Source organism: Pelobates fuscus, chromosome 11 (assembly GCF_036172605.1).
Source record: "Pelobates fuscus isolate aPelFus1 chromosome 11, aPelFus1.pri, whole genome shotgun sequence".
Lineage (NCBI taxonomy): Eukaryota > Metazoa > Chordata > Amphibia > Anura > Pelobatidae > Pelobates > Pelobates fuscus.
The window spans coordinates 50,909,898-50,937,259 of NC_086327.1; the positions used below are offsets into that span (position 1 = coordinate 50,909,898).

Genomic DNA, 27,362 nt, shown 5'->3' on the forward strand with positions numbered 1-27,362 from the left:
GCAGAGCGTGGGGACACTGCATATCAGTGCTGAATGTCAGTGTTGCACTGACCCGTCTAGTGGCCGTCTGAGCGACTGCCAGCGGAGGTGTCCCTAGGCAGTAAGATAAACACTGCCTTTTCTCTAAAAGCTGTAGTTGTTCTGGTGACTATAGTGTCCCTTTAATGGTACACATGACTTCATAGGCATATCTGGGGTGGCTGATGCCGTAGGTTTGGGGCTTTTTAGCCACACATCTCTAGTTACTGAATAAGAGGATATTCGTCTTTTCTCTTTGAAAATATGTTTTCTTTAAGCAAAGACAGATCAGAAGTATAGCGCTTCAATTTAACTGTACTGAATATATTCAGCATCATACAAGAAAGAAGCAGCCTTTATTATATATTAAAACTTATCGAGTCATATATTAAAATAAACCAGTCACATGGTACATTAATTTACATGTGTAGAACATTTAATATTAACCCCTTCAGGACGGAGTCAATAGTGCACGTTCTGATCAAAACAAAACGCAAACAAAAACTGGAATTTAAGCTATATGTCTGTTCACCCGTAGTTCCCCTCTTTCATATTATATGCACCCACACTTATTATATATCATTTTGTTCAGGAGAAACAGGGCTTTAATTTATCATTAACTATTCATATATGGAACATAATTCATTATGAATAAAATAAAAATAAAAATGTGAGAAAATAAGATTTTTTTTTAAATTTGTATTTCTGTCTGATATTTTAGCTGTGAATGTCATAATACTGTTTTTTACTGCACAAAAATGCACATATTTGTAATCAGCGATGTCTCACGAGTACAACAGTACCCCCCATTAACAGGTTTTATGGTGTTTTGGAAAGTTACAGGGTCAAATATAGAACGTTCCATTTTCAAATAGAAATTTGCCAGATTGGTAATGTTACCTTTGAGACGGTGTGGTAGCCCAGGATTGAGAATTACCCCCATAATGGCATACCATTTGAAAAAGTAGACAACCAAAGGTATTGCAAGTAGGGTATGTCCAGTCTTTTTTAGTAGCCACTTAGTCACAAACACTGGCCAAAGGTAGCGTTCATATTTGTTTTTGTGTTAAAAAAGCAAAAAACTAATATTTGGCCAGTGTTTGTGACTAAGTGGCTACTAAGAAAGACTGGACATACCCCACTTGCAATACCTTGGGTTGTCTACTTTTGCAAATGGTATGCCATCATGGGGGTAATTCTCATTCCTGGGCTACCATACGCTCTCAAAGGCAACATAACCAATCTGGCAAATTTCAATGTCAAAAAAATTAAATGCAAGCCTTATATGTGACTCTCTAACTTTCCAAAACACCATAAAACCTGTACATGGGGGTACTGTTATTCTCGGGAGACTTCACTAAACACAAATATTAGTGTTTTAAAACAGTAAAACATATTACAACAATAATATAGTCCATAAAAGTGCCGTTCATTTGTAAAAATGCAAAAAACTTCAATTTTACTTAAAATATCATCGTTGTAATACAATTTACCAATTTGAAACACTAATATGTGAGTTCAGCGAAGTCTCCCGAGTAAAACAGTACCCCCCATGTACAGGTTTTATGTTGTCTTGGAGAGTTACAGGGTCAAATATAGTGCATGCGAATTAAATTCTCTGCACTTTCTCCCTGTGTTGTCAGGTATGTCAATCAAATTTTAATTAATCAAATCACCTAATTATGTTAAAAGATTACTTAAATACACACGCAGAATTTTAATATATATGAATTTATAGGTATTTAAATTCTACGTGTATACTAATGTAATCTTTTATGTAATTATATGTATTTATCTATATATATATATATTTGCGGTTATTTGCATTTTATATATAGATAGATATATATAGAATGTCATTCTAAGTGTATTTTGTTACTGATATATATATATATATATTAATAACAAAATACAGTTAGAATGAAATTGCATATGGATATATAATTTATATTAAAATGTTTTCAATATTTTATTTATTAATTTTATTATTTTATTTATTATTGTAATTATGCGTATTTATATATATATAATATATGTGTATATATCTATTATATATATATTATATGTATATTATATATATGTAACATCATTCTAAGTGTATTTTAATACTAATATATGTACTTATATTAGTATTAAACTACACTATGTATGACGTTAAATATATATAATATACATATATATTATATATATAATATATATACATATATTATATATATATAAAAATATTTATTTTATTTTATAACATGTTTAATTTTTTTTTTTTACACTACCTACCAGCAGGGGGACTGTCTAATATTTTAGACAGTCCCCCTGCTGGCAGATCCACAGCCAGCTATAGGGGGCCATGTGATCGCTCTTTGAGAGCGATCACATGGCCCCCGGGGGCCTGATTTGCCATGGGGGGCTGCCTGGGCTGTGAGGCAGTCCTCCCGAAGCGGAGCGCCGGGAAGGTAAGTATCCCGGGCGCTCCAGGGCTTAAAGCCGTTACGGCGTTCTATGCCGTCGCAACGGCTTTAAAGCCCACTAAATGCGTGACGGCATAGAATGTCATAACGGCGGGAAGGGGTTAAAGAAAATAATATATCTGCTTGCATTTCCTTCCACATGGCAAAATAAAAAAAATGCTTTTAGATTCATTTATGCTGAAAGTATCATTAAATTAACCACTTTCACAGTACATACCTTTGTAGTTAAAGAAAATGATGTGCATGGTATAATAATTGCCAGGTGTGTGTATTGTACTAAAACAAAATGGAAAGTAAAACAATACGTTAACTAATCCAAACATAACATAGCTACATAGTTACATAGCTGAAAAGAGACTTGCGTCCATCAGGTTCAGCCTTCCTCACATTTGTTTTTTGCTGTCGATCCAAAAGAAGGCAAAAAAAAAAAACAGGTTGAAGCATTTCCAATTTTGCAACAAACTAGGAAAAAAATCCTTCTTGACCCCAGAATGGCAGTCAGATTTATCCTTGGATCAAGCAGTTATTACCCTATATCCTTGAATATTCTGTTAACCTGTGCCAAAAATAATTTAGTTCAAATAATGCCATGAGACTTGCATGTACCCCTACAAAGTGACAAGTGCATTAATAAGTAAAAAGTTAACTATTACTTTACTTTAATGAAAATTGCATAACTGTACTAAGGCTGACAAACACACACTGATTTGTGCATGTCTATCTGAGAATTCAGGTAGCCTGTGTGAGAGGATTTTAAGGGACACTTAAAGCACCAAAACCACTACAGCTTTATATAGTGGTTTTGGTGCTGAGATGCTTTTCCAGAAGACTGACAACTGTAGGAATAGCAGTTTGAGAGAAATGTCAATGTGTGCATTTGTTTGCCAGTGTGACTCTAGCAGCTGTCAATCAGACCTCCAATAGAGGCACTTCCTAGAAAAAAATGTACAGCCATCACTTTCAGCATCATGACGATGCTGAATGCAGTAAAGTCTTCCCGATAGAAAAGCAGTGTAATGTTTTTCTGTGGCAAATCCTACTGGCACGGCAAAGCGATTGTGACACAGTCAAAGTAGGACCTTCATTGCTTCTTTTGGTAAAGCATTTTTATGGCTGAGATCATCTATTTTAAAGATCTCAGCAGAAGGATGAGTGGAAACCAGGGCAAGACTGGGACTCAGCAAATATAACTTTGTATTTTTCTACAATCTAAAATGGACCAGAAACTTTCCTGATGTTTTATATTTACAACATTAGCTGAGTGTTCCTTTAATGGCAATATACAGGAAGAGACCCATCTGGACAGTTTAGTTTGGAACATAGGGTGACTTAAGTGAGTGTCATTAGCTCTATATAAATATTTTTTGAATTCCTGCCAAGATGCTATTTCTATAAGCATTTATATATTCACATACCAAAGAACATACAGTAATATGCCCACACAAATACACACAAAAACGTAAAACATAGCAATTGACAAAGAGTCTTCTAATAAGCATCTTCACAAAGCCACAAATACACATAAAATAATCACTTGGAAATGGAACACTGGTATTTATTGCATATTTATAAAGAGTGGTATTATTTAGTGTGTGTTTGACAGCCACTAGAAGAGTGTTTTTAGTCAAATGTAAACATGCTACTCCTCTGAACGTCAGTGTTTTTAAATTGTCTGATAAAAGGGACAGTATCTATGCATCAAAATCACTACACTAAGATGTCTTGGTTTTAGTACTTAGTGTGCCTTTAATAACAATAATATTTTATGATTATTTTATTATTTATATAGCGCCATCAGATTCCGTAGTGCTGTACAATGTAGCGCTGACTAACAGACATGTAATTGTAACCAGACAACTAGACGTACAGGAACAGAGAGGTGGAGTGCCCTGCTCAATGTGCACAATGTGCAATGTGTACATTCTAGAGGGAGTGGGGTATAGTGACACAAAGGGTAAAAGTAGTGGTATGAAGTAGGTTGTTAGAAAAGTATTCACTGAGGGCTTAGTAGGGAATTTTTTGACAGTTGCAGGAGAGGAGACATGGAGGGTGGGGGATGAAAACCTGCTAACAGTTTAATTGATATGCTTTCTTGAAGAAGTGAGTTTTCAATGATTTTTCGAATGAGTGGAGACTGGGTGAAAGTCTTACGGAGAAGGAAAGGGAGTTCCACAGAGGAGGTGCAGCCCTGGAGAAATCGTGTGGTTGAATACATATAAATGTCCATTATGATTGCTTCTCACAAAAAACAGGGTGCCTACCCTAATGAGATATGCCCCTCCTAATGATACCAACTCAAAAAAAGTTTGCTCTTAGGTGTCCGTGTCCAAACCTAAGCCCCCGCAGCCCAATATGTATATAATCGTATGTCTGTAGTGTATCTTTCTTGGGATACCAGGTAAATTGGCAGCGATGCCCTAGGGAGCAGAACCTTGGGGAAAAAAATCTGAAGAAATTCCTTTCAGTGAATGTTATTAAAATAACCCAGGAATCGTCATTTTCTATGCAAACATTTGTCATAAACTTGTCCTTTGCAAATTTCCAGGGCACTTTTGCAGAAAGCCAGATAATAGCTGGGTGTGGGAGAGAAATGAAAATGTAATTTCCCGCCCACCCTCATTTAAGTGTTGCTGTTTAAAGCTTAAATTGTTGCATTCTAGAATTAATGATGATTATTGCACGTGTATTACTGTACATATTTAACCATTTACTAGAATGTATCATGATAATGCATTCTATTATAATACATTGCATACAGATGCTGTACGACTATTGACTACTTTTGCAACCCCAGAACAGGTTTTACCATTCCCCCTCCTTTTTGGTTAATTTTGTCTTTGTTTTTGTTCTTCCCAACCGCCTCAATCCCTTTTTATAGCAGTTTTCTGTCATTGCTTATTTCCAGCAAGAACAAAGGTGACAATCCTCTAATTCCACTTTTGGAATCTACCATAGGTTTCCATAGCGACAAAGGTTCTAAATATGTTGAGTAGTTCTCTCTGTGCACAACCCCACTGCTTGTCTCTTTTTCCAATGAGTAGTGAAGGATGCGAGAGCAGGAAGGGAAATCCCATGGAAGCCAAAATATGCTATTATATAGAAGTTGTACATTCTATTGGTTTTCCGCTGACACCTGCAAGGGATTCAGTTATATTAAATAATTCACTGGTGTTTTTTTTATTGATTTGCTTTTATTCTTTTTTTTTATCACTTAGCTTCACAATCCGGGTACCAAAATAAATACACATTTAAAAAAATGATCTGCGGTTTTATTTGTGGAAGCAGTGGCATGTTATATGTTTGATAATATAATAATGATCATTTCTGTGCAGCAGTTCACCCCTCAGTTTTAGATGATAAGCTGGAAGATTTGATCAGAATCAGACTATATGTACTTTTTATCAAGAAAATTAATACGATACCGCACTCTACATATAGTATTTGCAAAACAAATGTTTTTTTGTTTATTAATATTGCTATACAAAACATATGAGCATAAACAGACCATCAGAAGACACAAGTGTCAAAAAAATATAAAGTGCAAATCTAAAGTGTGTGTGAAAATACATAAAGTGCATAAAAACGTACAAAAAAAAATTTCTACTACACGCGAGAAACACATATCCCGATATCTCTCCTAAAGCAATAATTGCTAGACAAACTAGAGTTCAACAGATTATAGTTAAAGGTTCTATACTGTGAAGAAATGTGCACAGTATGGTAACAGATAAATGCTAGTGAGAACTGTACTGCACAGTTATGCAGAAAAAAAAGAGAACATAACAAAAAAACTGAAAACAATAGAAAAACTGATCACCAAAAAGTAATGAAAAATCAAAAAAATCAAAAATGAAATAAAAATAAAAAAAGTGTATATACACAGAAAAAAAGTAAGTAAATATACGTCACTATTCAGTCTATGGAACAGTCTCACCCATTCAGCACACAATAACATTTTATTTTTAACATGTGTCCTATTTATTTCAAACTATAAATTGCTCAGTGGTTTCCGATAAACATAAATTAGGGTATCCATTAGTGTGCACCGCATCTGCATTCATCTCTATAGTAATGAAAACAATGAAAATAAATATAAAATGAGTACATCTTGCACACACTGCATACATTTTAATACTAACAAGAGCAGATACTTTGATAATACATAACAGCCTTCACTAACTTATATGTTGAATTACTTATTATGCGTGCGTTGTCATTCATGCTTCATAATTTTACAATTTATTTGAATGGGAGACCAGGGATTGACTGAGACAGTTTAGCCAATTCCTGGTTGGTGTACACATCTCTAGATGAAGGTCAGAACCCAGGATTCCATTGACATAGATATATTCAGAGAGTTTTGTGTTAATTTGAAAGCATTAACTATTAAAACAGCAATAATATGAAAGTGTTTGTGTGGGGGTATATGCTGCAGAGATTTATTTTAATGACTATCTGTGTATCATGTTATAAGATGTTACTGTAAACTGTAATATTATATATTAGGATTGCGGTGCTTAAAGTTGTAACTAAATTGTTGGTTAATATGGTGGTGTTAATGTGTAGCAATTTATCTTGAGCGTATATCACAACAAAATGTAACATTGTTTTACATTACTGTCTATTCAACTAAGGACTCCTATGGGAAAGTTCTTGGTTGCAGGGGGTAGTATCCATACATATGTGCACACACTGCAAATCAATGTAAAGGAACACACCAGTGTTATAAAGAATAATGGAGTGTTGGCAAGTCTCCTACATTCCCCCTTCCTGTGTAAACATAAAGATAATATTTTAAAATCCAAATCTCAAATCCAGCGATGAGGTATCCTCTCGCCAAAGTTTCATCATGAGTGCACTGTGTCATCAAAATGCATTCGAAAAAGGATTGGTAGGCAGGATACGTAAGAGTGGAAATCACCACTTTGTCCTGCAATACTTCTCATAGAGAAGCATTGAATCTAAACTTCTCTCTGAGGAGCATTTCCTTCTACGTTGTCCATCAGAAAGAGCACACTCTCAGCCATGGCCATCTTTAATATTGATTGGACCCTGGGCAAGCATTTGCTTGGGCCCCCTTTTCCCCTACCTGCCCCCCCCCCCCCCCACTCCCATCCCCCAACTCACCAACATGCAATCACGGCCTCCACCCCAACCTAGTGACAGAATTAATGTAGGGACGGCCCTTGTGCAAGAATGTTTTGGGGGTCTCCACTCTAGCTCAAGAGTGGAGAAAAGATAGATCCATTATGCCAGCTGAGGATCTACCATTTAGCCATTCTTGTAGGGTTGTATTTGTGAGCAGTGTTTGTGCATTTGGATGTAAGCATGTTTTGTATAGAGTATGTGTGTGCATGTAGGGGTGTATTTGTATGTGCTGTTACCATTGCAATGGTACCATTGTAGTGGTGTACTTGTGTGTAGTGTTTGCATTTGAATGCAGGGGTATGTGTTTGCATGTAGGGTTGGCTTTTAAATGCAGGTGTGCTTTTGTGTGTAGAGTTGGTGTTTGCATATAATTGTGACTTTTTAATAAATGGGTGTGTTTGTATGTAACATTTGTAATTGTAATTGCATGCAGGGGTGTGTTTGGATGTAGTGTTGTAATTTAAATGCAGATGTACCTTTGTGTGTAGTATTGGTGTTTGAGTGAAGGGTGTGTTTGTAAACAATTTTGGAGTTTGAATTCAGTGGTGTGTGTGTATGTAGTGTTTGTCTTTGCAGGTGTGTGTTTGATTGCTGGGATGTCATGCAGATGCACACATAAACACACATAAACACACTGATACATGCACACACCTGGACACATACACACATTTTGACACACAGACACACACACTAACACAAACACACAGGCATATACACACACGCGATGAGACAGTTGGTGAACAGGCACATAGCTGGGTAATAGTGGGGCGAGGAAACAGGGGAGGTGGGAAGAGGAAAGGTTTAGCCAGTCCGGATCTTGTGCAGCCTAACAAATTTGCCAATTTGAGTGAAGATGTTGGGGGCATCAGCTCAGGAGTAGCTGTTCTGAAGGAAACTGTTCCTTCTAACAACTGTGGGAACAGCCTCTCTAGTATGGGTGGGGTTGAGAGTGTAAGGAAGGCTAGACAGGTTGTGGTGGGAGGGGACTCTATTATTAAGAGAGTAGATAGGGTAATCTGCCACTCTGATTGTCTCAACCGGACAGTTTGCTGTCTCCCGGGTGCTCGGGTCTGGCATGTTGCTGACAGAGTAGAGGGATTATTGGGAGGGGCTGGGGATGACCCAGCTGTCATGGTCCATATTGGTACCAATGACAAAGTCAGAGGAAAATGGAAGGTCCTAAAGAATGATTATAGGGAACTAGGAAGTAAGCTTAAAAAAGGACCTCCAAAGTAGTAGTTTCAGAAATATGACCTGTGCCGTGCGCTACAACAAAACGGCAGAGGGAGGTTAGAGAGGTGATTGCGTGGCTGAAGTCTTGATGCAGGAAAGAGGGTTTGGGATTTTTAGAGTACTGGGCCAATTTTGCGCTTTGGTACAACCTGTATATCCGTGATGGATTGCACCTAAAAGGAAGAGGATCTGCATTAATGGGGGATAGGAGGGCCAAAGCAATCTATGAAATGGATATAGGATAGGGTGGAGATGGGAGAAGGGGCAAGCTCAGAACATAGGAGGTGTGTTATATTAATAAAAATTAATAAAAAGTACAAATTACTTATGATAACATTAGATGTATGCTTACTAATGCAAGGAGACTAAATAAAAAAATAGGGGATCTAGATGCAAGAGCATACACTAAACAATATGATATAATAGGCATAACAGAAACATGGTGGGATGAGACACATGACTGGGCAGTTAACTTAAATGGGTACACATTATTTAGGATGGATAGGAAAAACAAGAAGGTTGGTGGGGTATGTTTGTATGTCAACCATGAGTCACAGTCAAATCTCAGGCATGTGGAATGTGATGAGGAAAATGTGGAAGCTTTATGGGTAGATATCTGCTTGGGGCAAACGAAGGGAAATCAATTATTGGTTGGGATATGTTATAAACTACCTAATGTAAATATTAATGAGGAAGAACAGCTGTTAGAGCAAATTGGGAAAGCTTCAAATCTGGGTAACACGTTAATTATTGGAGATTTTAATTACCAGGACATAAATTGGGATAGAGTGACTGGTATTTCAGCAAGGGGAATCAGGATTTTGAATGTGTTAAATGATACCTTCATGTCACAATTGGTACAAGCACCAACCAGAAAGGATGCTTGTCTGGATCTCGTTATAACAAACAATGTTGATCTTTTAACCAACATTCAAGTAGGGGAGCATTTGGGAAATAGTGATCACAATATGGTAATTTTTTTGGAAATAAACTATAAAAAGCAAAAGCACGTGGGGTATACTAAAACGTATAATTTTTAAAAAGCCAGTTTCAATAAGATTAGGGCAGCTCTACAACATATCAACTGGCATAAACTCCGTAGTGAAAAAAAAACACTGGGGATAAATGGAAACTCTTCTAACAAATATTAGAAAGGTACATTTCTCAGTAATAAATATAAAAGAAACAAATTGAAACTAATGTGGCTTTAGTAGAGAAGTAAAACAGGAGATTAAAAATAAAAAAAGGGCTGTGACAAACTCCCCTTTCTAAGTGAGTTTGCCACGAGTGCCTGGAGGAGACTATGGACCCTGTAAAATGTAATATGAAAGTCTCTGTTCGTGTATTTGGACTGTATGGTTCGGAGACCACCCTGGAGCTGTGTTCTAAGTGTTCGACTGGGTGGCCGCATTTCCTATGGACGACCATGAGTTGGCGGCCATCTTGTTCGCATGAACACAATCAGCGGTGTTTGGTCGTCGAATTCATGGAGCTATTTTCGAACACTGAAACTCCCGAACATCGCTGGACTTCCATGATCACCTAAGTCCAGTTCTACAACTCTTATAAAGAGACAGTTTGGTGGAAATGTTCCCACGAACAAGGGAAACAAACTCCACGGTAAGAATATTGACTACGTTCGGTAGTTTGTTCAGTTTTAAACTACCGAACTAGAACGACCTCAAGCCTTAATTCTCTGGAACTGTTTTGGTCATGGGACCGTGCATGTGGTCGATCAAATTATGATTTCCAGGAAAATCCTGAACCCCTGAACCGATCTGGGTATTTTTGAATAGCCCCAGATCGGGGCTATCAGGAGATATAACTTTTGTGGGGTTTTTATGTATTTTTAAGGTACTGTTGGGGTGTTTGTGAAATTTTTGTTTTTTGTGCCTAGAGATAATTGAATTTTGTACAGTTCCTGACTCAATTATCTCCCAGGCAAAGGGGAGGGATTATCCTGTTTTGTATGGGAGTGTTCTGGACCTGAGAGCCAATGTAATCGTGTGTGTTTTTACTGTAGTCTACTCTCAGGTCCGGGGGGGAATGGCCCTTACATGGGGACCTGCATATAAAGCCAGTTGTGGCTGCCAATAAAGGTGTCCCAGAACTATGTGTCATCTGGTTACTGGGAGGGGAAAGGGCTAATCACTGTTCTAGTGTGGGGGATTCAACGGGGAAAGTCCTGGTAAGGACTAGAGCTCTCAGGACTGAGTGTCGTCCAGTGCCTCGTGGTGGATAGAGCGAGTACCCCATTCGGCTCCAGGAGGGAGCGGTTCCAGGGTCCCAGTCAAGCTATGGCGTCTGTAGGCAGAGGTGATGTGGTTTGTCCCCTGTTCCAGCTAGGAAGCGGTCTTTGGCGGAGGTACCCAGCCAGGGGTACAGGGAGCTCCGTTACAAGGGAATTTAAAACGTATAAATAGGACAAATCAGAGGCATCCTATATAAGAAAGCCAGTAATGCTTGCTAAAAGTCAATTAAAGTGGCTAAACTAGAAAATGAGAAATTGATAGCCAAAGAATGCAAAACCAACCCCAACATTTTTTTCAAGTACATTAATTCTAAAAAAAAAATAAAAAAATGAGAGTGTAGGTACACTGGAAACAGAGATGTGTCTGTTAGTTAATGAAGACCAGGAAAAGGCAGAAATTTTAAATAACTATTTTTCTTCAGTATATATGAATGAGGATCCTATGGAAAGAGATATGCAAATGATTGCTGCAAAAAAAACTTGCAGATAACTTGTGATTGGATAACTCGAGATAAGGTGCTACAACAGTTAAAGAAAATTAATCTAAATAAAGCTCAGGGGCCTGACGTTATTCACCCACGAGTACTTAAGGAGCTGGGGAAATAAGTGAACCTCTATATTTAATATTTCAAGATTCTTTTGTTTCAGGTATTGTACCGGAGGATTTGAGGAAGGCACATGTCGTTTCTATATTTAAAAAGGGTTCAAAATCATTGCCTGGAAATTATAGACCTGTGAGCTTAACTTCTGTGACTGGGAAAATATTTGAAGGGCTATTAAGGGATAATATTCAGAAATTCATTGGAAAGAACTTTGTTATTAGCAATAGTCAGCAAGGTTTTATGAAACATAGGTCATGTAAAACTAACCTAATTGCATTCTATGAAGAAGAAAGTAGAAGTATAGATCAGGGTGTTGCAGTGGATGTGATCTACTTGGATTTTGCCAAGGCATTTGATACGGTTCCTCACAATAGGTTAGTCTTCAAACTAAAAGAAATTGGTCTCGATGAATGTTGGGTTTAACATTGGCTTAAGGATACAGTTGTCATTAATGGTGAATTTTCAAGCTGAACAAAAGTGGTAAGTGGTGTCCCTCAGGGTTCTGTTTGGGACCGCTTCTATTTAACATATTTACAAATGATCTTGAAAGAGGCATTGAAAGCCATGTTTTAGTGTTTGCAGATGACACAACATTTTGTAAAGTAATAAAATGTGAGCAGGATATTGCTTTGCCGTAGAGGGATTTAGATAGATTGGGGCACTGGGCACTAAAATGGCAGATGAAATATTATGTAGAGAAATGCAAAGTTATGCATTTCAGGGTCAAGAATGTACAAGCAACTTACACCCTAAATGGTAGTGAATTAGGGATAACAATACAAGAGAAGGATTTGGGAATTGTTATAGACAACAAATTTGGCAGCCATATGCAATATCAATCTTCAGTTGCTAAGGCAAGGATTTGTCATGTATAAATAGGGGCATACATTCTTGGGATGAAAATATAATTTTGCCTCTTTATAAATCGCTGGTAAGACAACACCTTGAATATGCTGTGCTATTTTGGGCACCTGTTCTAAAGAAGGATATCATGGCACTAGAAAAAGTGCAGAGACAAACTACAAAATGTAAGGAATGCAGCATTTTAGTTATGATGTAAGGTTAAAAAATGTAAATCGCTTTAGTTTGGAAAAAAGGCGCCTCAGAGGGAATAACATTATACAAATATATTTGGGGCCAGTGCAAACAATTATCTGGAAATCTATTCATAAACAGGGCTAAGCATATCTTGATCTTACCTCACTTCCTCTCAGCAGGCAACAGGACAGGGGCGGGTCTGGAGCAATCTTAAAGAGCCGAGGCCCCTGATTACATCATGAGCCACAGCCCACCAGGTTTGGTTGTGGGCAGGGGGCCCACAGGGCAGCTGCTTTGGGCTCCCCAGGAGTAACTGGGCCCAGGGATGCTGCCTTGTTTGCTACGCATTAAAGACGTCCCTGCTCTCAGCTGTCTGAAAGTTGGGAGGGTGCATCTTAGCACCTTAAATTTAGTGTTGATTTTCTTAAATTTAGAACCTTTGTAAAATGGGAAAAAATGTTAACCTCTACAAAACTTCAGCAAGTTAACACTGATTGACAAAATACATTTTTCTGGTGACAATACTGTAATTGTACATTATAGAATATCTGAAGTCCATGACAAACATAAAAATAACCTTTAAGCACCAACTTATTCCGCAGAATTTTGCAATATTTGGAAATGGGGGAATTTAACAAATTAGATAAACTAGCTTACAACCTATAGCAGGTGGTGTATAAAACACAATAGGAAGGCCAGCATGAGGAATAGCAACCAACTGACAAGGTGGAAAAATAGTAGAATTAGAAGGTGAGAGTGAAGATGAGTTTGGGCCCACTAATTAAGTTAACCGAGATAGATATGAGGAATGTCAATTACCTTGGAAGCTGTAGGATATACTGAAGAGATGGGTTTTAAGCGCCTTCTTAAAGATTGAAGACTAAGGGTGAGTATGATGGGATGAAACAGGCTGTTTCACAGGAATTGAGCTGCTTGCTAGTACAAGTAGTGGACAGGAAGAGGTCACGAGTACCGGGCAGGAAAAGGGTCACTAATACATGTAGAAGAAATGTAGTGGAGTAGAGCTTTGGAATGTTGTTGGAATGTGCAGTGTGGTTGGGGCAGCATTTTGTTCTTGGACCCATCCAGCAAAAAACTTGAGCCAGCCCTGCTGGGAATAAATATAAAAATAGGTTTTGGCTATATGGCCTTATTGATACTTAGATAACGGCTGTATTTTTAATGTCCCTTTAAACTTTTCTCTTTTTGTCTTAATCCTAAATCCTGTAATTTTGCTCAAAGAAAGAACACATTATGATGTTAATTAGTATATAGTATGTTAATACTAAACTTGCAACATTAACTGTGTTTTCATTGTCCATGGGTTTTATTTTTGTGAACCTTATTTGACCTCATCTGGAAGGTTGTTGTCCAAGTTATTCCGCCTTAAACTGTGAAATACAATGCTATGCCTGTAAGATTGAAATGATGATTGAGGCAGCCTTGGTAATGTAATGTAATGATTTAATTAGATATATGAAATAATCTTGGGGACGCTGTTGCACAAAGCAATAACATCCTTATTGCATGTTTTATTGCTTACAGTAGGATGGTGTCCTGAATGTAAGTAAACACGATTATAATATTTAAATAATTGAAGAAATTGGTGTACATAGAAAATGGAATCAAAATACTGGGTAATCTAATAGTTATACGAGTCGTCCAGTTTATCCACCAATTTACTCTCAAATATTTTGATGTTGATCAAGACAGCCTTTGGAGATTAGAGCACAGAGAAATAACACATGTATCTAAGATTTCATCGCGAGTACCCTTAGTGTCTAAAAGACTGTGGAATTAATATGTTCCTATAATGACTACAGCACATTTTATAGAACAGAAATAAATATATACATTGTTATGTATATTACAATTCATAATTTGATAATTAGAATCAAGTTACCTGCTGCCAGCAAGCCATTAAAGCATAATCTCACCTTTCCGATCCTTTTATTTTTTTTCATTCATACCTGTCCCGGCGTGAGAGTGGAGGCGTTAGTTGGAAGGAGTCTGAGGCAAGTCTGTAACCAGAGGCCAGAGTCTCCATATGTCATTATTTAACCAAAAGTTCTCAAGCGTTCTCCATGAATCTCTGATAGTTAATCTGTGAGGCAATTTCAGTCCACTTAGGGATCGCCTCAGATCTCCATTTTCTCGCCAAACAGACTTTGGTGGCCATTAATATATGCACAATTAACATTTTTATTTCTTCTTTCAATTTGGGGAAATCCAAATGGAACAAAAAGAGTTGGGGGGTCAGCTCAATATGGGACTGTGTTAAACTTGTAAGTTCAATTTCTAACTTGACCTTCAAAGGTAATAGACAAGTATATTCCCACTACATATGCCGTATAGCTCCAGTTTCCCTCTCGCATCTCCAACAAAGATCACTAATGTTGGGTTGAAACTTACTTAACCTGTCTGGTGTCAGATACCATCTGTGTAAAATTTAGAGAATTTTCAAACAACGAAATACTATGAATAGTTTTTTTTTTGTCAGATTTAAAGCTGTAACCCATTTACTGGATACAAATTTTGTGCTCAGCTCCCTTTCCCATTTCATAATCCCACGAAGCTTTGTACTCGTATACAATAATTCTCTAATCTTAGAAGACAAATTGGGTCATAGAGTTTACCCAGCTTATTACCTCTCAAGTTTTTTAATTTAAAGTAAGTAAGGTATTCTTTGCTGGAGATTTCAATATTTTGTATATAGAATAGTCTAAAAATCACTCTGTCAAGTCTCTACTATATACAAATCCAGCATTTACCCAACTCCTTATATTTATATTATCAAGACATAAGGATAAAGCTTCTATAGGAGCATCCAAGAAGATACATTCTTTACTATTATGCTTCCGTCTTACAAGATGGATACCATGATAAATTTCACCCGACTGAAGACTTTATTTTCAACATTAAGTCGTTTAATAGCCAAGAAATTTACCCAAAATAAAACTTGTATTTCATAACCTAACCATAAACAATTTTCTGGGACCTTGAATTTACATTTAATCAAATGGGATAGCATTATTGAGTCATATATCAAATATGCATAAGGAAGGGATGTTCCCCCATCTCTTAATTTGCAAGACAAATTTCAGGAGAAAATTCTGGGTCTATGCCTCCCTCATACAAACTTAATAAATAACTCCTGGAATTCGTGTAGCATACGTTTGGGTACTCTCATAGGAAGAGTTCTTAATAAGTATTCCAGTTTTGTCACTAAATAAGATCGTACTGTGTTTATTCTTCCCAGCCAAGATATATATATAAGTTCCCCATTTGTTTATAGTAGGTTTTAAGTCCTGATATAAGTCATTATAATTATTGTTTACTATCTTAAACCAATTGAAACCTAATTTTATCCCCAAATAAAGCATTTCATTCTTAAACCAATTAAATGGGTAAGAATCTCCCAATCTATGTAGTTGGTCATTGGGACACTAGAATGAATTACTTTACTAAATTTAATTTATAGTTAGAGATTCTACTAAAATCGTGAATGCATTTCAAAACTGCCAACAGAGATGTTTCTGGATTACAAAGTGTCAGAACTATGTTGTCTTCATATAACAAGTCCGGTCACCATAGTGAAATCCCAGTGTGACAAACTCCCCTTTTCAAGTGAGTTTACCATAAGTTATTGGAGGGGCCTGCTTGCCATCCTCCTGCCCACATACTATGGACCCTGTAAAATGTAATATAAAAGTCTCTGTTTGTCTATTGGAATGATATGGTTCAGTAACTAAGCAGCTGTGAACCGGAGACTATCCTGGAGCTTGTTAGGCTTAATTGATACATTGTTGCAATTTCCACCACAGTAGTCTAAGTGTTCATCTGGGAGGCCGCAATTCCTATGGATGACCACGAGGTGGCAGCCATCTTGTTCGCATGGACCAAAACCACAAATAGACTTCAGGGGGACTTAGTCGCGAATGCCCTGGAACTTATTTTGGCATGAAAACTTTGCGGTTCCCGGTCGGTTCCCCAGTGGCATTTAGCTATGGAACTATTTTTGTCTATGGGACCATGCCTGTGGTTGGTAAATAAATTACTTCCAGGAATTTCTTGAACCCCTGAACTGATCTGGGTGATTTTTAGATATGTTGGTCACCCAGATCAGGGCTATCAGGGGTTGTAACATTTGTGGGGTTTTATGTATTTTTAGGGTACTTTTGGGGTGTTTTAAAAAAGTATGTTTATATCTGTGCTTGGAGATAATTGAATTAGAATTAGTACAGTTACTGATCCAATTATCTCCCAGGCAAGGGGGAGGGATTGTGTGCAGTGTGGGAGTGTTGTGCCTTGTAACCTTAATGGTATTGGTCTGTGAAGTTGCAAATCAGTCCTCCACAAGGTCCCTGTGGGCGTACCCCTTGCATGGGGATTGTCACATAAGGCCAAGTGTGGCTTCCAATAAACTGAGATCCGTTTATCCCTTCATGAAGTCTTGGCTCATGTTTGGGGGGTTAGAGAACTACATTCACTCAGGGTTTAGCTTTATCACAATACTCTCCTGCGTATAATCACTAGCTCTTATAAGAGCTGTTCCTGCTACGCTCTCTGGACTAGGAGAGGTCTACCCACTGGAAGCTGGATCCTGGTCTTGGGTTCAGGGTGGGTGGAGGACAGCGAGACCCCAACCAAGTTGCGGCGGTTCATGGGGCTTACGGTGGTTATGATGTTCCAACACAGTGCTTATGGTGCTTGCAAGTACTAGGAAGCAGCGATTGACGGAGGTACCTGGTTGGGGTGCCAGGCTGTCCGTCACACCCAAGATTTCCTCCTCCTGTCTAATATAAGCTGCCAAGGGTTCTATTGAAAGTGAATACAACATTGGGGCCAATGGGCACCCTTGTCTCGTCCCATTAGCTACCCCAAACCATTCTGAGTTGAATCCGATTCCTGAGACACTGGCAGATGGAGCAGTGTAAAGACTCATAATCCTATCCAGTATAGGCCCCGATACTTTCCGATACTTTTCAAACTAATTTTTACCATTAACAGTTGGTGGGAAAAAGGGCCCTATATAACAAAATATAAACCAGGGTTCTCAATCTCTGCCCCCACCCCTGAGATGTTGATAACCTACAACTCTCAGAATTCTATCAATGCATTAGGTGGCAAGAGAATCAAGGGAGTTTTATTTCAGCAACATCTGAGGTGCCAGAGTTTGAGATGCCTGATATAAAAATTCAAGTTTAAGTGATCACACACTTTCTGGAAAATAATTGGAATCACTGGGCAACACCAAAAGTGACTTGATAACAATTTCCTAGCAATTAACAATACTCATACAATACACATTATTTCCAAGTATTTGCAAATAAGCAGAATTAACACAATACCTCCCTTGAGTTGATGACATGTAAAAGCAACACCAGCAACGTTTTTATAACAATTCCTCATTAATGAATCAAACCAATAAAACAAGAAAATAAGCACTGTTACACGATAAACATGCACAGTTATATAAACAAGAAATGAATGGCACACCAGACACACATGTATATTATACCTGAAATGTCCGGTTTGAACATGCTAGAAGTAAACGCACATATACCATTGTCAATTTTAAACAGGTTAAGGACATACATAGGGTACTTTGTATTCCTAGCCTATAGTTTCCCTTTAATCTCACAATCTTGGAGTATTGATTTCAATACCTTATAACTAATAATCACAACAAAAGTTAAACAAAGTTTTATTTCAATAACAATTTCTAATTTTGGCAATGTTATCATCAAAAAATATTTTTTTTTTTCAATGCGATCACAATCCAAACAAGATACACATGATTCATAAAATGTTTTTGATTGGTTTATAAAAATTGGATGGTGATTTATTTCTGTGTAAACCAAATCGCTAGAAAATGTATAAAGAAAAGTCATATGCAACTAAAATGCAATTTAGAACACGAACAATGTATCTTATCTACACAGACTTATTTTCTAAACACCTTTATTGCAGCTTAAAGACACATTACCGGGAGTATAATTAACGTGGAACTCTGTTATACACAGACATACCAAAAATATGGAGTTCCTAGAAAACCCGCCATTTGTATAGAAAAGCGGGACAGTGGGTTTGGGTCCAAAATAGGGACTCTCTCTCCTAAATAGGGACACTTGGGAGGTATGTCCATTGGAGATTTGGAGTTTGGATAATGCTGGCATTCAAGAAAATGTAAAGGATGAAAATGTAAAACATTAAGTTTTCAGGATCAACTTACTGGCAACAAAAAACACTTCAATGGGCTGTAGTAGTTATGGTAATTGTAGTAGTTATGGTGATTAATCACATGACCTTTCACTTCTTTAAAGGGATACTATAGTCACCAGAACAACTACAGCTTATTAAATTTGTTCTGGTGAGTAGAATCATTACCTTCAGGCTTTTTGCTGTAAACACTGTCTTTTCAGAGAAAATGCAGTGTGTACATTACAGCCTAGTGCTAACTTCACTGGTCACTCCTCAGATGTCTGTTAGAGATCGTTCCTGGGTCATGGCTGCCTAAAAGGCATCCAAACATTCAGTGTCTCCACCCTCTGTATGCAGACACTGAACTTTCCTCATAGAGATTCATTGATTCAATTAATCTCTATGAGGAGATGCTGATTGGCCAGGACTGTTTGAATTGTGCTGGCTCTGCCCCTGATCTGCCTCTTTGTCAGTCGCAGCCAATCCTATGGGGAAGCATTGTGATTGGATCAGGCTACCACTTCTGCTGATGTCAGCAGGCAGTGGGCAGGTCTAAAGGAAACAGGCACAAAACATGCAGCTGCAGACTTGAAAACAAGTAAGATTTACTATATTTAGGGAGGCATAAGGGGACCAGGGTGGCTAGATGGTGCTTTTAACCCTATCGGGTCAGGAATACATATTTGTGTTCCTGACCCTATAGTGCTCCTTTAACCCCTTAAGGACACATGACATGTGTGACATGTCATGATTCCCTTTTATTCCAGAAGTTTGGTCCTTAAGGGGTTAAAGTACCACGTCGTTCGGAGCTGGATCCATCTCCTCCTCCTGTGATGTCCTAAATTTGCATGCACAGCAAGCGCAGTACGCACATCAGACCTTCCCTATGGGAAAGCATTGAATCAACTTTGCAGATAATGGATGTCCTTATGCAATGTGTGCGGACGTTTAATATGGTTTCACAGAGTTAAACTTCGAGAAAAAACACAAATCACCTAGAGGTTGTCTTAATCCTGCAATGTAAACATAGTAGTTTCTCTAAAATAGGTATATCTAGTGGACAGGGGGAAACATTCTAAACCAACCAGAAACAAGTAAAAAAAAATAAAGGCATTTATAGCACACATTTATCTTATTTACATTCAGATGGATCCCAAAATTGCTGGAGATGATGAACAAAATGCACTATGCCCCATGTGTAGAGGGACTACAAAAAATCAAGAACCCACATGTAGTAGTCATATCTTTCCCAGAGTCTTTTCCCACTGTGTGTATTGTCCTAACGCAAGCACACTCTATGCCCAAATCACAAGCCAGATTAGCTCAGCATATTTTAGTAGTGAGCAAAGTATGGAATTGCACTGATGTACCCATAGTAGGAGTCATAGAACAGTTGTCCCATAATTGGTTTTATAAACGCACTATATAAAACCACTATGCACAGTCATCCTATATTGACAATGCCTAGTCACTGTCTTACCTCTCTCACAGCAGGGAGACTTAACCCCCCACCATTACATGAACAAAACTACAAGGTCAACACAAAGGTATCCAACCAGATGGTGGTGTCTCTCTGCAAGTAGTATATATCTCAGCTATTCTGTTCACTGATTGGCTGGCTCTTGGGCGGTAGAGATGTTTTTTTTTCTGGCAGATTCTGGCTGTGAGCACTGGGTAGCATGATGGCAACTGATTCCTGGGACCTAGTTGTAGAAGGGGAGGTGGCGGTGGAGTCTTTTAATAAGTTGGTCATGAAAGAAGATGACTAAGATTCCACTAAGTCAGAAAGTAACACGTTGATCGGAGTGGGTGATGCTGAAAATATGGAAGAGACTGACAATGGTGACAGTAATGACAAGGTGGAAGATGATGGTGAAGATGCTCAACAAGCATATTCAGAAAAATGTGGTAAGCACAATACACCAAGTAGAAGTATTGCCATAGGATCCAAACACTCCTCTGTACTCTGCCGAGTAATTTGAAGAGCTGAGATTGAAACAACAGCTTTTGCAAAGAGTCTATGCAATGGATTCAATAGACCTTCCAAAAACCTGTAGAAACCACTACTGTTGATGCTGACTGCCTTCATTGCTCAGTCCGAGTCTGGGACAGATATAAATGCTGCATTCGTTCTCGGTATGCTCAGCCGAGTGAATCCTGGAAACAGTTACCCACAGTGTTTGTGTATATTCCCTATCTATGAACTGGCTTTGCAGACCAGTATAGTTATCGAGCAGATGGGAAAATGTTATCCAGAGCTTAAAATGGCATATGCTGTGAGTGAGAACAGATTAAAGCTTGGCCATAAGATCTCTGCGCAGATTGTAATTGGAACCCCAGGTACTGGGCTGGACTATTGCAGCAATGTTCATTGATCCCAAGAAGATCAAGGTGTTTGTTTGGTGAAGCAGATGTGATGAGTGCATCTGAGTGTCCGAATCCAGACAATGTTGTGACGTAAAAACGAAGTGCTCCTGTTTTCTGCTACATTTGAAGAGTCTGTATAGAGATTTGCTCGGAAAGTCCGAACCTATTATTATCCTATCAATGCCATATAGTATATTGAGGAAAGCTTTCTGGGGTTTTTATGAGGGGAACATTTTTGTGGATTTTGTTTCCAGTGGGGAGTTCAGGAAATCTAGTGCAGGGATTTAATATCAAGTCACTGTTTCCTTATTCTTTGCTAAATATCTGTCTCAGGTATGTCAGGGCCTCAAGTCCTAATACATCCGTTTTCATGATAATACACATATGCAGCCAGCTATTGCGCAAAAAACCTTGTAGAGCATTCTGTATGAGAGTTATAATTAAGCATAAGTATAGTTAAGAAATTGCTTTAAAGTCATTTCAGTGGTTACATTCTATGGCAATATATGTGTATGTCCCACATATAATAACAATCACACCTTACAAGTCATCTGACTAGCTGGTTAGTGAGAAGGGTAGCTATAGCAACGTACTGGAAAATATAACTTTCTTTTTTATAGTATAAATTTGTAGCTTTCTTTGAGCACAAAACAGATAATCATGTCTCATATATTCACAATTAAAAATGGTACACTTGTAGCAAATCAGAGAGTTATAATGCATAATACATGTTCTCAAAATCCCCTTGTCATTCATGGGTTATCAGCATGAAATTGTTGCTTAGAAGTAGCAACATACAGGGTTATTCACAAACGTGAGAGTACGAAGTGAATTCACAGAAAATGTCAAATTTAAGGTCAAAATAGCCAAATTGGAAAACTTCTTTAGCGGAAAGACTTTAATATAAACATAATAGAGGAATAGACTTCCAGCTAAGGTGGTAGATTTGAACAGTGAGGGAGTTTAAGCATGCGTGGGATATGCATAAAGCTATTCTAGATTTAAAAGATAAGACCTGGGACTAATGAACGTATTTAGAAAATTGGGCAGACTAGATGGGCCAAACGGTTCTTTTCTGCCATTACATTCTATGTTTCTGAAAAGTTGGCCCTATATCTATATTTACATGCAAGCAGTAAATCAAAAAATACACATATTAATGCCTCTGCTTTAGAAAATAAAATAAAAAAATGCCTCTATGATTGATTGTATAGTTTCAGTCCTCAGTTTATTGTGAAAAAAACAAAAAGCTTAAAGTCTAGACTAGCCTTTTGTGGGAACTTCTACTAACAGCAAATTTGCATATCTCGTTCTGACTATGTGCCTGTTTCACTTTTTGTACATGAGCAATTCCCCAATGTTGGCAGAGGATTATGGTGCATAAATGAACAGCTACTAGTTGAACCTTCCACTAAACAATCACTAGGCACTTGTCGATGATTATTTTGCCAATCAAATCACAACAGACAGTTCTGTTCCTAGTATTTGGCTTGCGCATAAACTGGTCCTCGGGGAATGTTTTATGGCTTGAAAAAATAAGGCTTTACTCTCTGTTTAATATGACAGATAAACTTACTGACCCAGAAATCAACAATAAATAGCACGAACAGTCTCAGATGTGCTAAGAAATAACTGTGAGGCTTGCAGTTGTGGACAACATAGTAAACTCCCTACAAATCACGCCTGCTCTATTACTTTATTAAATATTTAGCTAATGATATCATAATCCAATTATGTGTGTTCTAAAAAGTGGTGAAAACATAGTCACCAGTGCAATGTGCAAAACTCCCAACATTACAAACGAACATTTTAATTTTGGTGGTTTTAGTGGAGGTGAGGCTGGGGGCAATTTGTTTCGAGAATTTTTAGGCGATTTACTAATAACAATTTTCTCAATTTAAATATAATTTTGAACTGGAACACTGTATTTTATTTACTCAGGCGGGTTTCTAAACACATGTATTGCAGCTTAAAGACACATTATTGTGACTTTTCTCAGTGTGCAGTTCTGTTATACATTCAAACATACCAACAATATGTAGCTCCAAGAAAAGAGGAAAAGGGAGATTTTGGCCCACCCTAGTGACTGTCATACCTAAATAATGACACTTGGAAGATATGAATGTGTCTGCAGGTTCAAAATGTTCCTTTTAATACTTAAAACCACTTTTCAGAAGACAACACTTAATAACCATTGTTTAATAGATCCACTTCTCTGTTTTTGGATGCCAGGGCACAGTGCATAGTTGCCAACATTTGGAAAAAAATCCAGGGACACTTTGCAGCAAAGCTATCAATTACTACCTTGAAAATGTACCACTCTCACTGCTGCAAAGGTCCGCCCACTATGCCCAACCCACATAATAAATCTCTTCCTACTTAGTGCAGATTACAGGGTCTACTCCAAGCATGGCAAAATCAAAAAATGGTACGTGCCAAATAAACAAGGTTTACGTTTATGTGAGCCGCAAAAAAAAAAAAACACTTGCATGTTCATAGAAACAAAGGTTTATTTTGAAAATTGCAGTATAAAAAATACCTCAGCATCCCCCTCCACTAAACCACAGCACCCCCCTCTACTAAATCCCAGTCGTCCCCCCTCTACTAAATCTCAGTCCTCCCCATATACTAAATGCCAGACCTTCCCATATACTAAATCCCAGACATCCCCCTCTACTAAATCCCAGTTCCCCCTTTACTAAATCCCAGTTCCAGCCTAAATGTGTGACCTCGTGTCATTGTATAGCCCTGTTTATGACTAGATTTCCAGATAATGGTTTGTACTGGCCCCGAATATATTTGTATAATGTTATCACATCCCCTCTGAGGCGCCATTTTTCCAAACTTGTTAACCTTTCTTCGTAACTAAAATGCTCCATCCCTTTTATCAATTTTGTAGCTTGTCTCTGCACTTTTTCTAGTGCCATGATATCCTTCTTTAGAGCAGGTGCCCAAAATTGCACAGCATATTCAAGGTGTGGTCTTACCAGCGATTTATAAAGAGGCAAAATTATATTTTCATCCCGAGAATGTATGCCCCTATTTATACATGACAAAACCTTACTGGCCTTAGCTACTGCAGATTGACATTGCATATTGCTGCCTAATTTGTTGTCTATAACAATTCCCAAATCCTTCTCGTGTGTGGTTATCCCTAATTCACTAGCATTTAAGATGTAAGTTGCTTGTGCATTCTTGACCCCGAAGTACATAATGTTGCATTTCTCTATGTTAAATTGAATCTGCCATTTTAGTGCCCAATCCCCAATCTATCCAAATCCCTCTGCAGCAAAGCAATATCTTGCTCACATTTTATTACTTTAACATATTTATTACTTTAACATATTTCAGTGTTTGCAGATAACACAAAGCTTTGTAAATAGAAGCTGTGCCAAAACAGAAGCCTGAGGGACACCACTTACCACTTTTGTCCAACCTGAAAATTTACCATTAATGACAACTCAGTGTTCTCTATCCTTAAAGGGACACTATAGTCACCTGAACAACTTTAGCTTAATGAAGCAGTTTTGGTGTATAGAACATGCCCCTGCAGCCTCACTGCTCAATCCTCTAACATTTAGGAGTTTAATCCCTTTTGTTTATGAACCCTAGTCACACCTCCCTGCATGTGACTTGCACAGCCTTCCATAAAAAAATTCCTGTAAAGAGAGCCCTATTTAGGCTTTCTTTATTGCAAGTTCTGTTTAATTAAGATTTTCTTATCCCCTGCTATGTTAATAGCTTGCTAGACCCTGCAATAACCTCCTGTATGTGATTAAAGTTTAATTTAGAGATTGAGATACAATTATTAAGGTAAATGAAAGTGAACCCAGTTTTTTTTTATGCAGGCTCTGTCAATCATAGCCAGGGGAGGTGTGGCTAGGGCTGCATAAACAGAAACAAAGTGATTTAACTCCTAAATGGCAGTGAATGGAGCAGTGAAATTGCAGGGGAATGATCTATACACTAAAACTGCTTTATTTAGCTAAAGTAATTTAAGTGACTATTCTTCTTCTTGGGTAGAACATTGGCTTAAAGGAACACTATAATCATCTAGACCAATTTCTGTGAGTTTGAACACTTATCTATTGTGTGGATCTGTATAAAACTCCTTGGTAAAATTCAAGTAGATCACATCCACTCCAACACACTCATCTATACGCCTATTTACTTCTTGTAGAATACAATTAAGTTAGTTTGACATAACTTATGTTTCATAAAACCACGCTAATTTTTGCTGATAACCACATTCTTCTCAATAAATGTATGAATGTTATTCCATAACAGCCCTTCAAATATTTCCCAGTCACTGAAGTTAAGCTCACAGGTCTATAATTTCCAGGCAAGGATTTTGAACCTTTTTTAAATATAGGAACGACATCTGCCTTCCTCCAATCCTCCGGTACAATACCTGAAACAAAAGAATCTTGAAAAATGTAATACAGAGGTTTACTTATTTCCCCACTTAGCTCCTTAAGTACTCGTGGGTGAATACAGTCAGGCCCTGGAGCTTTATTTACATTAATTCTCTTAAACAGCTGTAGCACCTTGCCTCGAGTTATCCAGTCCCAAGTTATATGCAAGTTGTTTCATCATTTGCATATCTCCTGCCATAGGATCCTCATTAATATATACTGAAAAAATTATTATTTAAAATTTGTGCCTTTTCCTGGTCTTCATTAGCTAATAGACCCATCTCTGTTTCCAGTGTACCTACACTTTCATTTATTGTTTTTTTTAGAATTGATGTACTTGAAAAAATATTTGGGGTTGGTTTTGCATTCTTTGGTTATCAATTTCTAATTTTCTAATTTAGCCACTTTAATTGCCTTTTTGCAAGCATTATTGGCTTCCTTATATCTTATGTAGGATGCCTATGATTTGTCCGATTTAAATGCTTTAAGTGCCCTTTTCTTATTTTTAATCTCGTTTTACTTCTCTACTAAGCCACATTGGTTTCAATTTGTTTCTTTTATATTTATTACCCAATGGTACATACTGAGAAATGTACCTTTCTAATATTTGTTTGAATAGTTTCTATTCATCCTCAGTGTTTTTTTCAATAAGGAGTTTATGCCAGTCCATATGTGGTAGAGCTGCCCTAATCTTATTGAAATTAGCTTTTTTTTTTTAATTATATGTTTTAGTATACCCAACGTGCTTTTGCTTTTTTGAATTTATTTTAAAAAATACTATATTGTGATCACTATTTCCCAAATCCTCCCCTACTTGAATGTTGGTCCGAAGATGACACGAGATACAGACAAGCATCCTCTCTTGTTGGTGCTTGTACCAGTTGTGACATAAATGTGTCAGTTAACACATACAAAAACCTGATTCCCCTTGCTGAAGTACTAGTCACTCTATCCCAATTTATGTCCAGGTAATTAAAATCTCCAATAATTAACACGTTACCCCGATTTGCAGCTTTCCCAATTAACTCTAACAGCTGTTCTTCCTCATTAATATTTACATTAGGTGGTTTATAACATTTCCCAACCAACAATTGATTTCCCTTTATTTGCCCCAAGCAGATATCTACCCATAAAGCGTCCACATTTTCATCGTCACACTCCACATGCCTAAGATTTGACTGTGACTCATGGTTGACATACAAACATACCCCACCACCCTTCTTGTTTTTCCTATCCTTCCTAAATAATGTGTACCCATTTAAGTTAACTGCCCAGTCATGTGTCTCATACCACCATGTTTCTATTATGCCTATTATATCATATTGTGTAGTGTATGCTATTGCCTCTAGTTCCCCCATTTTGTTATATAGGCTCCTTGCATAGTCATTTGTACTTTTTGTGAATTTTCATTGATATTACACACCTTTTCTGTTCTGAGCTTTCCCCTTCCCCCATCTCCACCACCCTTACACTGAGCTAAAGCCCATCTCCTTTCTATCCTATCTCCATTTTCTAGATTGCTTTGACCCTACTTAAATGCTTCTAGGAATCAGACACGAAACCTGGGATCCAGTATGGCTTAAAGGGACACTGTAGGCATCCAGACCATTTCAGCTCATTG

The 27,362-nt window shown here is 37.6% G+C and overlaps 1 protein-coding gene and 1 pseudogene across 1 annotated transcript in view; both read left to right on the forward strand.

The window, feature by feature from the left end:
* Positions 1-27,362, forward strand: part of PRKCG (protein kinase C gamma) — a 447,474-nt gene that overhangs the window by 180,650 nt on the left and 239,462 nt on the right. The window lies entirely within an intron of this gene.
* Positions 20,642-21,517, forward strand: LOC134577660 (ATP-dependent RNA helicase DDX19B-like; annotated as a pseudogene).